Source organism: Schistocerca piceifrons, chromosome 3 (genome assembly GCF_021461385.2).
Source record: "Schistocerca piceifrons isolate TAMUIC-IGC-003096 chromosome 3, iqSchPice1.1, whole genome shotgun sequence".
NCBI lineage: Eukaryota > Metazoa > Arthropoda > Insecta > Orthoptera > Acrididae > Schistocerca > Schistocerca piceifrons.
The window spans coordinates 716,117,532-716,132,417 of record NC_060140.1 but is presented as its reverse complement, the minus strand read 5'-3'; the positions used below and the strand labels follow the sequence as shown (position 1 = coordinate 716,132,417).

The 14,886-nt window shown below is 39.1% G+C and overlaps 1 protein-coding gene across 1 annotated transcript in view; it reads left to right on the top strand.

Annotated features, from left to right (window-relative positions):
- LOC124789355 (drebrin-like protein) overlaps positions 1-14,886 on the top strand; it is a 215,958-nt gene that overhangs the window by 19,458 nt on the left and 181,614 nt on the right. The window lies entirely within an intron of this gene.

Genomic DNA, 14,886 nt, shown 5'->3' with positions numbered 1-14,886 from the left:
ACACAGCCCACACCATTATGGAGTCACTATCACCTTGCACAGTTCCTTGTTGACAGCTTGGGTCCATGGTTTTGTGGGGACTGCACCACACTCGAACCCTACTACCAGCTCTTGCCAACTGAAATCAGAACTCATCTGACCAGACCACAGTTTTCCAGTCGTCTAGTGTCCAACGAATATAGTTGAGCCCAGGAGAGGTGTTGCAGGCAATGTCATGCTGTTAACAAAGGAGTTTATGTTGCTCATCTGCTGCCATAGCCTATTAATACCAAATTTTGATGTACTGACTTAACGGATATATTTGTCGTATGTCCCACATTGACTTAAGTGATTATTTTACACAGTGTTGTGTGTCTATTGGCACTGACAACTCTACACAAACATCACTGTTCTCTTATCATTAAGTGAAGGCCGTTGGGCACTGTTTCATCCACGGTGAGAAGTAATGCCTGAAATTTGGCATTTCCAGCACGCTGTTGATACTGTGGATCTTGGAATACTGAATTCCTGAACAATTTCTGAAATGAAATGTCCCATGCCATGTCTAGCACCAAATACCATTTTACATTGAAAGTATGTTAATTCCCATTGTGTGGTCATAATCACATCGGAAACCTTTTCCCATGACTCAACTCAGCACGAGTGACAGCTCTGCCAGTGCACTGCCCTTTATGCAGTGTGTACATGATACTACCACCATCTCTATATGTGCTTATTGCTATTGCATTACTTTTGTCGCCTTAGTGTATGTACTTATGTTGCTAACAGGTTGTTATTTCATGTGTGAAATTGTATAATGTGAATATTTGTTAGAGTTAGCTTTGAACCACTTGTATGCCTGTTTAGCAGTGGCTCCTAAGTTAATTGTCGATCCCTGGTTAGTATGCTTCTGTTATCAACGAGCATTACAGTTTTTGAATTGTCCTGTAAAGTCGTTGGAACACCACACTTGTTGGAACCCACAAGATCATTGTGGGACCCCAAATTTTATGTTCCCCATTCTGAGATTATCCTTAGTCCTGTGTCACAGTTTGTCAGCAAGATACCAAACAGTTTTTTTAAAAGGTGAGGTTTCAGGCATGCCAGAGGGTACCGTTAATACCATAATACTCCAGTTTGCAAATATGATGTTGTCATAGTCTTTGAGAAGGTTACAAAGTATGCCAGCATGAAAATTTTTCTTTTTGAGCTCTTCCAGGACTTCATTTGGGAGGTATTGTATTGCTTTCTCCGTGAGAATCCTTTTATGAAAGCTAAAATTGGGAAGCAGTTAACAAGTTCTGCTGAGTTAAGTGAATTGGTATTCTATCACAAACCACTTTCTCAAGCAACTTTTGCAAACACTAAAAAGTGTGAAATGACAGTAGCAGACTAAAATTATAGCTTTTCTCTTTAAATGCAAGCCAGAAATCACATTAAAATGACACCATTTCTCTTTGAATGCGAGCCAGAAATAGCTCTAAACTTATGCAGTTTCTCTTTGAACGCATGCTGTTATGCAAATGGAATTGACAAAAACATGTGAATGCACGTGCTGTGATGTAATGTCATCCCTTCTGGCACTGTGCTATGTTGCTCACAGCACCAGGTTATTGTTGTTGTTGTTGTTGTTGTGGTCTTCAGTCCTGAGACTGGTTTGATGCAGCTCTCCGTGCTACTCTATCCTGTGCAAGCTTCTTCATCTCCCAGTACCTACTGCAACCTACATCCTTCTGAATCTGCTTAGTGTATTCATCTCTTGGTCTCCCTCTACGATTTTTACCCTCCACGCTGCCCTCCAATGCTAAATTTGTGATCCCTTGATGCCTCAAAACATGTCCTACCAACCGATCCCTTCTTCTAGTCAAGTTGTGCCACAAACTTCTCTTCTCCCCAATCCTATTCAATACCTCCTCATTAGTTACGTGATCTACCCACCTTATCTTCAGCATTCTTCTGTAGCACCACATTTCGAAAGCTTCTATTCTCTTCTTGTCCAAACTGGTTATCGTCCATGTTTCACTTCCATACATGACTACACTCCATACAAATACTTTCAGAAACGACTTCCTGACACTTAAATCTTCAGAAACGCTTTCCTTGCCATTGCCAGTCTACATTTTATATCCTCTCTACTTCGACCATCATCAGTTATTTTACTCCCTAAATAGCAAAACTCCTTTACTACTTTAAGTGTTTCATTTTCTAATCTAATCCCCTCAGCATCACCCGATTTAATTTGACTACATTCCATTATCCTCGTTTTGCTTTTGTTGATGTTCATCTTATATCCTCCTTTCAACACACTGTCCAATCCGTTCAACTGCTCTTCCAAGTCCTTTGCTGTCTCTGACAGAATTACAATGTCATCGGCGAACCTCAAAGTTTTTACTTCTTCTCCATGAATTTTAATACCTACTCCAAATTTTTCGTTTGTTGCCTTTACTGCTTGCTCAATATACAGATTGAATAACATCGGGGGAGAGGCTACAACCCTGTCTCACTCCTTTCCCAACCACTGCTTCCCTTTCATGCCCCTCGACTCTTATAACTGCCATCTGGTTTCTGTACAAATTGTAAATAGCCTTTCGCTCCCTGTATTTTACCCCTGCCACCTTCAGAATTTGAAAGAGAGTATTCCAGTTAACGTTGTCAAAAGCTTTCTCTAAGTCTACAAATGCTAGAAACGTAGGTTTGCCTTTTCTTAATCTTTCTTCTAAGAAAAGTCGTAAGGTTAGTATTGCCTCACGTGTTCCAACATTTCTACGGAATCCAAACTGATCTTCCCTGAGGTCCGCTTCTACCAGTTTTTCCATTCGTCTGTAAAGAATTCGCGTTAGTATTTTGCAGCTGTGACTTATTAAACTGATAGTTCGGTAATTTTCACATCTGTCAACACCTGCTTTCTTTGGGATTGGAATTATTATATTCTTCTTGAAGTCTGTGGGTATTTCGCCTGTCTCATACATCTTGCTCACCAGATGGTAGAGTTTTGTCATGACTGGCTCTCCCAAGGCCATCAGTAGTTCTAATGGAATGTTGTCTACTCCCGGGGCCTTGTTTCGACTCAGGTCTTTCAGTGCTCTGTCAAACTCTTCACGCAGTATCTTATCTCCCATTTCTTCTTCATCTACATCCTCTTCCATTTCCATAATATTGTCCTCAGGTACATCGCCCTTGTATAAACCCTCTATATACTCCTTCCACCTTTCTGCCTTCCCTTCTTTGCTTAGAACTGGGTTGCCATCTGAGCTCTAGATATTCATTCAAGTGGTTCTCTTCTCTCCAAAGGTCTCTTTAATTTTCCTGTAGGCAGTATCTATCTTACCCTAGTGAGACAAGCCTCTACATCCTTACATTTGTTCTCTAGCCATCCCTGCTTAGCCATTTTGCACTTCCTGCCGATCTCATTTTTGAGATGTTTGTATTCCTTTTTGCCTGCTTCATTTACTGCATTTTTAAATTTTCTCCTTTCGTCAATTAAATTCAATATTTCTTCTGTTACCCAAGGGTTTCTATTAGCCCTCGTCTTTTTACCTACTTGATCCTCTGCTGCCTTCACTACTTCATCCCTCAAAGCTACCCATTCTTCTTCTACTGTATTTCTTTCCCCCATTCCTGTCAATTGTTCCCTTATGCTCTCCCTGAAACTCTCTACAACCTCCGGTTCTTTCAGTTTTCCAGTTCCCATCTCCTTAAATTCCCGCCTTTTTGCAGTTTCTTCAGTTTTAACCTGCAGTTCATAACCAATGGATTGTGGTCAGAATCCACATCTGCCCCTGGAAATGTCTTACAATTTAAAACCTGGTTCCTAAATCTCTGTCTTACCATTATGTAATCTATCTGATACCTTTTAGTATCTCCAGGATTCTTCCAAGTATACAACCTTCTTTCATGATTCTTGAACCAAGTGTTAGCTATGATTAAGTTATGCTCTGTGCAAAATTCTACAAGGCGGCTTCCTCTTTCATTTCTTCCCCCCAATCCATATTCACCTACTATGTTTCCTTCTCTCCCTTTTCCTACTGACGAATTCCAGTCACCCATGACTATTAAATTTTCGTCTCCCTTCACTACCTGAATAATTTCTTTTATCTCGTCATACATTTCATCAATTTCTTCATCATCTGCAGAGCTAGTTGGCATATAAACTTGTACTACTGTAGTAGGCATGGGCTTTGTGTCTATCTTGGCCACAATAATGCGTTCACTATGCTGTTTGTAGTAGGCAACCCGCACTCCTATTTTTTTTATTCATTATTAAACTTACTCCTGCATTACCCCTATTTGATTTTGTATTTATAACCCTGTAATCACCTGACCAAAAGTCTTGTTCCTCCTGCCACTGAACTTCACTAATTGCCACTATATCTAACTTTAACCTATCCATTTCCCTTTTTAAAGTTTCTAACCTACCTGCCCGATTAAGGGATCTGACATTCCACGCTCCGATCCGTAGAATGCCAATTGTCTTTCTCCTGATAACCAGGTTATTATTATTATCATTTCTTTCTTGTCTCAGACGTGATGTCTCGTTAAAAATGGAAGGTGACACGGGCCTTGATCAAGCGTGACTTCCTTTTAACTGTGCGGTATATGTTACATTGCATTTAGTTATAATAGAGGGAAACATTCCATGTAGGAAATATATATCTAAAAACAAAGATGGTGTGACTTACCAAATGAAAGTGCTGGCAGGTCGACAGACACACAAACAAACACAAACATACACACAAAATTCAAGCTTTCGCAACAAACTGTTGCCTCATCAGGAAAGAGGGAAGGAGAGGGAAAGACGAAAGGATGTGGGCTTGAAGGGAGAGGGTAAGGAGTCATTCCAATCCCGGGAGCGGAAAGACTTACCTTAGGGGGAAAAAAGGACGGGTATACACTCGCACACACACACATATCCATCCACACATATACAGACACAAGCAGACATATTTAAAGACAAAGAGTTTGGGCAGAGATGTCAGTCGAGGCAGAAGTGCAGAGGCAAAGATGTTGTTGAATGACAGGTGAGGTATGAGTGGCGGCAACAACCCGTTATCCACCAGGCCTCAATCTCCGCTAATTTCAAGTTGCCGCCACTCATACCTCACCTGTCATTCAACAACATCTTTGCCTCTGCACTTCTGCCTCGACTGACATCTCTGCCCAAACTCTTTGTCTTTAAATATGTCTGCTTGTGTCTGTATATGTGTGGATGGATATGTGTGTGTGTGCGAGTGTATACCCGTCCTTTTTTCCCCCTAAGGTAAGTCTTTCCGCTCCCGGGATTGGAATGACTCCTTACCCTCTCCCTTAAAGCCCACATCCTTTCGTCTTTCCCTCTCCTTCCCTCTTTCCTGATGAGGCAACAGTTTGTTGCGAAAGCTTGAATTTTGTGTGTATGTTTGTGTTTGTTTGTGTGTCTGTCGACCTGCCTTACATTGCATTTAGGAACTTTCGGGTAATTGAACAAGTGTCAATAATTACAGATTTCTGTAGTTGTATAAGTTTGGATGTAGCTGTACTGCATTGATGTACTGGTGGATATTGTGTGGTATGTCTCCTGTAGTTGATAGTATAATTGGTATAATGTCAACTTTATCCTGATGCCCCATGTCCTTGACTTCCTCAGCTAGTTGGATGTATTTTCCAATTTTTTCTCCTGTTTTCTTTTGTATATTTGTTGTTTTGGGTATGGATATTTCGATTAGTTGTGTTAATTTCTTCTTTTTATTGGTGAGTATGATGTCAGGTTTGTTATGTGGTGGTGTTTTATCTGTTATAATGGTTCTGTTCCAGTATAATTTGTATTCATTGTTCTCCAGTACATTTTGTGGTGCATACTTGTATGTGGGAACATGTTGTTTTATAAGTTTATGTTGTAAGGCAAGCTGTTGATGTATTATTTTTGCTACATTGTCATGTCTTTTGGGGTATTCTGTATTTGCTAGTATTGTACATCCGCTTGTGATGTGATCTACTGTTTCTATTTGTTGTTTGCAAAGTCTGCATCTATCTGTTGTGGTATTGGATCTTTAATAATATGCTTGCTGTAATATCTGGTGTTTATTGTTTGATCCTGTATTGCAATCATGAATCCTTCCGTCTCACTGTATATATTGCCTTTTCTTAGCCATGTGTTGGATGCGTCTTGATCAATGTGTGGCTGTGTTAGATGATACGGGTGCTTGCCATGTAGTGTTTTCTTTTTCCAATTTACTTTCTTCGTATCTGTTGATGTTATGTGATCTAAAGGGTTGTAGAAGTGGTTATGAAATTGCAGTGGTGAAGCCGATGTATTTATATGAGTGATTGCTTTGTGTATTTTGCTAGTTTCTGCTTGTTCTATAAAGAATTTTCTTAAATTGTCTACCTGTCCATAATGTAGGTTTTTTATGTCGATAAATCCCCTTCCTCCTTCCTTTCTGTTTAATGTGAATCTTTCAGTTGCTGAATGTATGTGATTTATTCTATATTTGTGGTATTGTGATCGTGTAAGTGTATTGAGTGCTTCTAGGTCTGTGTTACTCCATTTTACTACTCCAAATGAGTAGGTCAATATTGGTATAGGTAAGTATTTATAGCTTTTGTCTTGTTTCTTGCTGTCAATTCTGTTTTCAGTATTTTTGTTAATCTTTGTCTATATTTTTCTTTTAGTTCTTCTTCAATATTTGTATTATCTATTCCTATTTTTTGTCTGTATCCTAAATATTTATAGGCATCTGTTTTTTCCATCGCTTCTATGCAGTCGCTGTGGTTATCCAATATGTAATCTTCCTGTTTAGTGTGTTTTCCCTTGACTATGCTATTTTTCTTACATTTGTCTGTTCCAAAAGCCATATTTATATCATTGCTGAATACTTCTGTTATCTTAAGTAATTGGTTGAGTTGTTGATTTGTTGCTGCCAGTAGTTTTAGATCACCCATGTATAGCAGATGTGTGATTTTGTGTGGGTATGTTCCAGTAATATTGTATCCATAATTTGTATTATTTAGCATGTTGGATAGTGGGTTCAGAGCAAGGCAGAACCAGAAAGGACTTAATGAGTCTCCTTGGTATATTCCACGCTTAATCTGTATTGGCTGTGATGTGATATTATTTGAATTTGTTTGGATATTAAGTGTGGTTTTCCAATTTTTCATTACTATGTTTAGGAACTGTATCAATTTAGGATCTGCTTTGTATATTTCCAATATTTGTAGTAACTATGAGTGGGGTACACTATCAAAAGCTTTTTGGTAATCAATGTATGCGACCTTTGTTTAGTTTTAGCTTGATATGTCACCTCTGCATCTATTATCAGTTGCTCTTTACATCCTCGTGCTCCTTTGCAACAGCCTTTTTGTTATTCATTTATAATTTTGTTCTGTGTTGTGTGTGTCATTAATTTCTGTGTAATGACTGAAGTTAATATTTTGTATATTGTTGGTAGGCATGTTATGGGACAATATTTTGCTGGGTTTGCTGTGTCTGCTTGATCTTTAGGTTTCAGATAAGTTATTCCATGTGTAAGTGTATCAGGGAATGTGTATGGGTCTGCAATGTAACTGTTAAATAATTTAGTTAGATGTGAATGTGTTGAGGTGAATTTCTTTAGCCAGAAATTTGCTATTTTATCTTTTCTAGGGGCTTTCCAATTGTGAGTAGAATTAATTGCTTGGGTGACTTCATGTTGCAAAATTATCACTTCAGGCATTTGTGGTATCATCTTGTATGTATCTGTTTCTGCTTGTATCCACTGTGCATGCCTGTTATGTTGTACCAGGTTTGACCATATGTTGCTCCAGAAGTGTTCCATGTCTGTTATGTTTGGTGGATTGTCTATTTTAATGCGTGTGTTATCTATTGTCTGGTAAAATTTCTTTTGGTTTGTGTTGAATGTTTGGTTTTGTTTCCTTCTATTTTCACTTTTTTTCTATCTTCTAAGTCGTTTGGCCAATGCTTGTAATTTCTGCTTCTTTTCATCTAATTGCTCTATCACTTCTTGTTGTGAGATTTTACCTAATCTTTTTCATTTTTTTTTCTGACATTTCATTTCTTATAAATTGTGTTAGCTGTCCGATGTCTTTTCTCAGTTTTTCTATTCTGGTCTGTAGCCTGTGTTGCCATGCTGGTTTTGTGGGTTTCTTCTGTGTGTTGGTTGGTTCTGATCTCTGCCTAGTGTGTATATTTAGTGTAGTGAGTGCTCCTATATAAACCAGTAGTTGTAACTCTTCCATAGTTGTATTTTCATTAATTTTGTTGTGTATGATTGTGTTGATAGTTTTTATTATTGTTTCGACTTGTGGGTTATTTGGCGGTCTATGCAAGAATGGTCTAATGTCTGTATTTGTGTCTTTGTATTCTATATAGGTCAGCTGAAATTTTTCTTCTATATCTAACATGTGTGTCACTTCGTGTTCTATTTGTGCTTGTTCTGGTGGCTGTCTTAAGATTTCGTTTTCCTCTGACTGTTTAATTGATGCGTGTTGTTCTTTGTTTGTTTGCGTCCATTACTGTATTTTCTTCTTCTTCTGATTGCACATTATTTTGTTCCAGTATTTGTTGTACTTGTTGTTTGATGTTTTCTAATTCTGACTGGGGTATCCTGTTATTTTTTATTATTACACGGATCTGATCAGCTAGTCGTTGTTCTGCTAAAAATTTTAATTCTGGGTATCTGGTAATAAATGTTGTGTATACTTGTGATCTGTATCCAGTTGTGTTGGTTCCTAGGTTTGTTGCTTGGTAATAACAGAACATGAGGTGTCGATTAACTTCATCTGACCATCTCATCCTCTGTCTTTGTTTTCCTTCTAGGCTGGTTGCAGGAAGCATATCCTGCAAAACACCTCTATTGGGATTTGAATCATTTTCCAGTTGGCTAGCAGTGTCGTTACCATTGTGGGCGGGCATAGGGTTCAAGCGTCGTCCCCGACCATGAAGGCGCTTGTCCGAGGCTTCTTTAGTTCTGTCCTGAACCAACTAATCACATTAAAAGGGGGGTTAGCCCTATTAGTGGTTTGTTCTTTTCATCGCCTTTTACGACTGGCAGAACATACCGGAGGCCTATTCTTTTTCCGGGCCTCCACGGGAATTATTATTATTATTATTATTATTATTATTATTATTATTATTATTATTATTATTATTACTACTATTACTATTATTATTTTTGAAATTGTGTTAGTGTATTGGGCAAGCATAGAGTGTGAGGTATTTTAAATGAACAGTTGTCATAACGGTGCCATGGTCTAGGGCACTAACTTGCAATTCGTCTGTTAGGGTTCGATTTATACTGTTACCAACCTTTTTTTATTAATAATCTTATTTTATTCCTCACAGTGTTAAATGATTAGTTAAAAAATTTAAACATATTTAAAGAGTTTCATTTATGTAGGTAAAATTAATATATTCAATTTATTTACAATTACTGCTCTTGTAAGTCAGAAGTTTGTAGGCCACCACATAGTATGTTGGTAAAATTTTTGCGAGAGTTGCCACTGTGAAAGTGACCTGTGGTTAGAAGTGGTTTGCTGTGGTTAGAAGTGGATTGCTTATCCAGTCTGATAATGGTTGTTACCACTGCATAATAAAGTCTGTCAGAAAATATGACCTGAGTCATTATGTTATTACAAAGATAGCTTATGGGTAATCCTGCCAAGTCAGTAAAAGACTACAATATTCTGATAGACCCACCATCAAAGTGAGCGGAATGTGTACTTTTTAGTGCCCTGGTGAATTTAGTAATCTCCAGAGATATGTTCTGTAATTTATGTAGTATTTGCACAAGTAAATACACACAACAAAAAACGTTTTGCAACACCCTGGTTCCAGAACTCCTGAAGATAGACGTTGTCTGTGGATATTGTATCGCAGACACAGTCCCTTTGACTGTTCAGAGATGTCACTAAACCCGCCCAAAGATGTAAACAACCATGCATGAGCAGTACCTATTAAACAGAGGGGGTCCGACAGCCAATCAGTTCCAGTCATTCCACCAGGAAAGACGTACATGGCTCGTGTTGTCTGTAGTTCAACCATGCCTAGATGGTCAATACCACGGTTCAATAGTGTCCGCATTGCTACTTTGTGCCAGGAAGGGCTCTCGACAAGGGAAGTGTCCAGGCGTCTTGGAGTGAACCAAAGCGATGTTGTTCGGGCATGGAGGAGATACAGAAGGACAGGAACTGTCGATGACATGCCTTGCTCGGGCCACCCAAGGGCTGCTACTGCAATGGATGACTGCTATCTATGGATTATGGCTCAGAGGAACCCTGACAGCAACACCACCATGTTGAATAATGCTTTTCGTGTAGCCACAGGACGTCCTGTTATGACTCAAACTGTGCGCAATAGGCTGCATGATGCGCAACTTCACTTCCGACGACCATGGCGAGGTCCATCTTTGCAACCACGACACCATGCAGTGTGGTACAGATGGGACCAACAACATGCCGAATGGACCGCTCAGGATTGGCATCATGTTCTCTTTACCGATGAGTGTCACATATGCCTTCAGACAGACAGTCGTCGGAGATGGTTTTGAGGCAACCTGGTCAGGCTGAATGCCTTAGACACACTGTCCAGCGAGTGCAGCAAGGTGGAGGTTCCCTGCTGTTTTGGGGCGGCATTATGTGGAGCCGACGTACACCGCTGGTGGTCGTGGAAGGCCGTACAGGCTGTATGATATGTGAATGCCATCCTCCGACTGATAGTGCAACCATATCGACAGCATATTGGCCAGGCATTTGTCTTCATGGACGACTATTCCCGCCCCCATCGTGCATATCTTGTGAATGACTTCCTTCAGGGAAACGATATCGCTCCACTAGAGTGGCCAGTAAGTTCTCCAGACATGAACCCTGTCGAACATGCCTGGGATAGATTGAAAAGGGCGATTTATGTATGACGTGATCCACTGACCACTCTGAGGGATCTATGCTGAATCGCGGTTGAGGAGTGGGACAATCTGGACCAACAGTGCCTTGATGAACTTGTGGATAGGATGCCACCATGAATACAGGCATGCATCTGTGCAAGAGGACATGCTGCTGGGTATTAGAGGTAATGATGTGTACAGCAATCTGGACCACCACCTCTGAAGATCTCGCTGTATGGTAGTACAACATGCAATGTGTGGTTTTCATGAGCAATAAAAAGGGTGGAAATGATGTTTTCATTGATCTCTATTCCAATTTTCTGTACAGGTTCCGGAACTCTTAGAACTGAGGTGTTGCAAAACTTTTTTTTATGTGTGTATAATGCAACAGTGTATGCTGGTTTATTAGGGAGTGCAATGCTTGCAGCCATTTTGAGAAAGTAATCATTGAATTTGGTGCCAGTGATTTGAAAGAGTCACAGTTTCTCCCGAGATGTTTCCTGGGGACTCAGTTTAATCTGGTTAGCTATTTTTGTTTGTTTCCTGTCTAATAATGCTCTAGATTTTTGCCATATTCTTGGAGTGTTTTATTTTTGAAAATAGTACATCAGTTTCAATTTTACATTACTAGTGGAATGGAGTTTTAACTCATGACTACAAATTGTCCTTTGAATTAAGTAGAACTCTCTCTTCCTGGTGCAAGATACATTAATTCCAAAAGCTATCCATTCTTTATCCTTGCTTCTGTTTGATTTTATCTTCATTTCTTGCACAAGAAAACAAGACTCAGTGTGATGTAAGAACATTTTAAAGAAAGAGAGAAATTTTTCATCTACACAGCATGCTTTACAAATTTCTCTTCTGTATTGTTCCTGTAATTTCTGTATAAACACTGTGTAAAAGTCATTGTTATTGATTTGGTGAGACATTACTCTTCTTACCTAATGTGTGTCTAACCAGTCAATATATTCTATGGTTAACATTTGACTATCATGTTCATGTAAACCATTGTGATAAATCATTATGAGTTATTGGGTCTGAAAACAAATGGTCATCCACAAACAATGATTCTCCAGTTAAATCTCTGTAATCTTATTAAAACTCTTTATCTGCTTTCTAGAGCTTAACATGTTTTGCACTGATAGCCTGTAAACTGTCACTGTGACAAGTTCATGTCCTTTCTGATCCACGATTGTGGCACAGCGATTAAAAGCTGGTCAATACAATAATCATTAACTTGAAGCACCTAGACTTAACTCAATTTTTGCTCATACATCTCCTCCCCTTTCTTCTATTGGTTCTGCAGTTAGTACAATAATAGCCTATCAAGAAAAATCTGTTCAGTTTGGTGCTTTCCAGCTGATCTTTTCACATGCATAACAAGTAACAAGTCTGCGCAAATTCCATCTGTCCTTTCATTTTCCTCTATGGACATGAAAATTTATCCTTTTTGTTTATGAGTATCCTGATGTTTTGATGCAAGACACTAAATTCATTTTAAATTCATTTTCTTTAATATTGCGGGCATGTCCAAGCTACAGTATTTTGTTTTGCTAGTAACTGTTCAGTTGTATCTATATTTATTGTTCAGCTTTGTCTTTTGGATAAATTTACCCTAAAAAGGCCCAGGAAATACCACGAAAATCATTGGTTTAGGGTGTTTAGTGCTTTGGTTAGATTAGAAGTTTCTGGCAAACAGCCATGCATGTAGCTTCTCATGAGAAGCATTCAGGTGCAAATTACGCTTAGTGTGAAGTGACAGAGTGAGGGGCATCAGTCATGTACATGTACAAATGTCCGTCTTCCCTGAGCATTTTTCCAAGCTCCGCAGTATGCTTAATCCATGGTTTAGAAAACTCAAAGAGAGACAGGATCTTCACATTAATGGGAAGGACATTCTTAGCAGTACTCCTAATACTATCCTCAGTTGTACAATTATGGTCACAGTCCAAACTGTGACATGCACTCATTATTATTATTATTATTATTATTATTATTATTATTATTATATGATGTACTTTTCCAAGATCCTTCCTCAAAGAGCCTTAATCACAAGGGACATCGCTGAGCGCTGCTCTCAGCTTAAAAATACTTGTTGCTTGGTAATCACTTCCCAAAGAGTTCTGCACCAGTTCTGAAATTCCACTCCCATGACTATTACACTGTATTAGACCTTCTTTGTGCTCTTATAAATGTTCTTACTACAGTTTGCATGCACCTTATGCACTCTACTGTCTTAACTTCTTCACTAATTTGTGAGCTCTTATGTAATCCAGAGTTCTGGTCTCATCCCAGCAAAACTGCTAACTATACTCAAAGTCTGAATATAAGCTGCTCTTTTTCAAGTATTTTATATCAGCAGTGGCAATCACTGCATCTCCAAGTGTGAATAGGATCTTTCCTTTTGTGGGTTGTATTATTCATTCTGCATGAACATAGTGCTGACATTCCTCACACTGATTGTTATTCCTGACAATTCTACAGCAGTCTGGCCACTGGTCTATTGTGACAGACAAGGTATTTGGCAAAAAAAGTTTCTTTCGGGTCAACAGACGTGTCAGATTCCACCCATCTGCTTTGACCCATGACGTAAGGGTATTGTGGTGTGTGACGTCATTACGGCGCGGAGTTTACGAGTTGGTTGTCTTTGTAGATGTCATCTTGTTGTTTGATGAATCCCTCCCTCTCCCTCTCCCTCTCCCTCTCCCTCTCCCTCTCCCTCTCCCTCTCCCTCTCCCTCTCCCTCTCCCTCTCCCTCTCCCTCTCCCTCTCCCTCTCCCTCTCCCTCTCCCTCTCCCTCTCCCTCTCCCTCTCCCTCTCCCTCTCCCTCTCCCTCTCCCTCTCCCTCTCCCTCTCCCCCTCCCCCTCCCCCTCCCTCTCCCCCTCCCCCTCCCCCTCCCCCTCCCCTTCCCCTTCCCCTTCCCCTTCCCCTTCCCCCTGTGTGTGTGTGTGTGTGTGTGTGTGTGTGTGTGTGTGTTTGTTTGGGATGGCCGACCTACTTTGCACCGCCAAAATTTGTTGGTGGTAAGTAATTGTTGTTTTGGGTCTGTTTTTCTTGAGTTGTAATGTTGTGTGTATTTATTGTGTACTAAATGTGTTTTAATTTATGTAGGGATGTTTGACTTTTGAATTTTTGAGGCATTGTGGTTTTTGTTTTGTTTTTCGTAGTTGTGGGTGGTTGTTTCTTCGTATCAATAGTTACGGTTGACCTATGTAGGTCAAAGAAAATGACCTATTTCAATTTTTGTAGTTTTGTATGTAGGTGTTGGTGTTGTGGTATTGTCAACTGCGGATGTCCTACATAGGTCAAGGGAAGTGTCCGATTCCTGTCGATTTTGTAATTTTTTTTTTTCATCATCATTTTGTGTGTTTTGGGATTGTGGTGTTTTTTTCTCCATAAAACCCCTAATTTCCTGCAGCTGCCCCTTTAGTTTGACTGTATTTTTGGAGGGAGATGTTATAGTCTTATTTATATGTATTTATATGTATTTTTGTATTTGTTGCCATGTGTATGTGACATCATAGGCGCCATATTGGAGACACTTAGAATAGCCATTTCTGCCATATTGATGATGTCATGAGTGGAATCAGGCACTTCTGTAATCCCCCCCCCCCCCCCAAAAAGGGTAATCTGTTTGTTGACAAATTGTTTGAAAAACAGAATTATTTAGAGTCAGTTGTATAAGAAAACTAAATTAAGCTTATGAACTTATATATTTTATATGATGAAATTGGCTAATGAGAGACAATTATTCCTAAAAGATAACTTGGTTTATGGAAGAATTAAAATTATCTAAAAAATATTACATTGAAATGATTTGTAAGAGGAGTTTATTTGATCTCCAGTATGATTAGTGGAGATTTTACAATGTTTGCAAATGTTTACTCACAAAGATGAGGCAGTTATTAGTTCACATCCACAACACAATCAAGATAAACAGAAATAACTTGCTAGTTACATTATATTCAACCAATAATTTTGGGAATATTGGAGTTAATAAAACTGCATACACTATCTGATATTTTTGTAAAACTAAATACTAAAGATTCATCA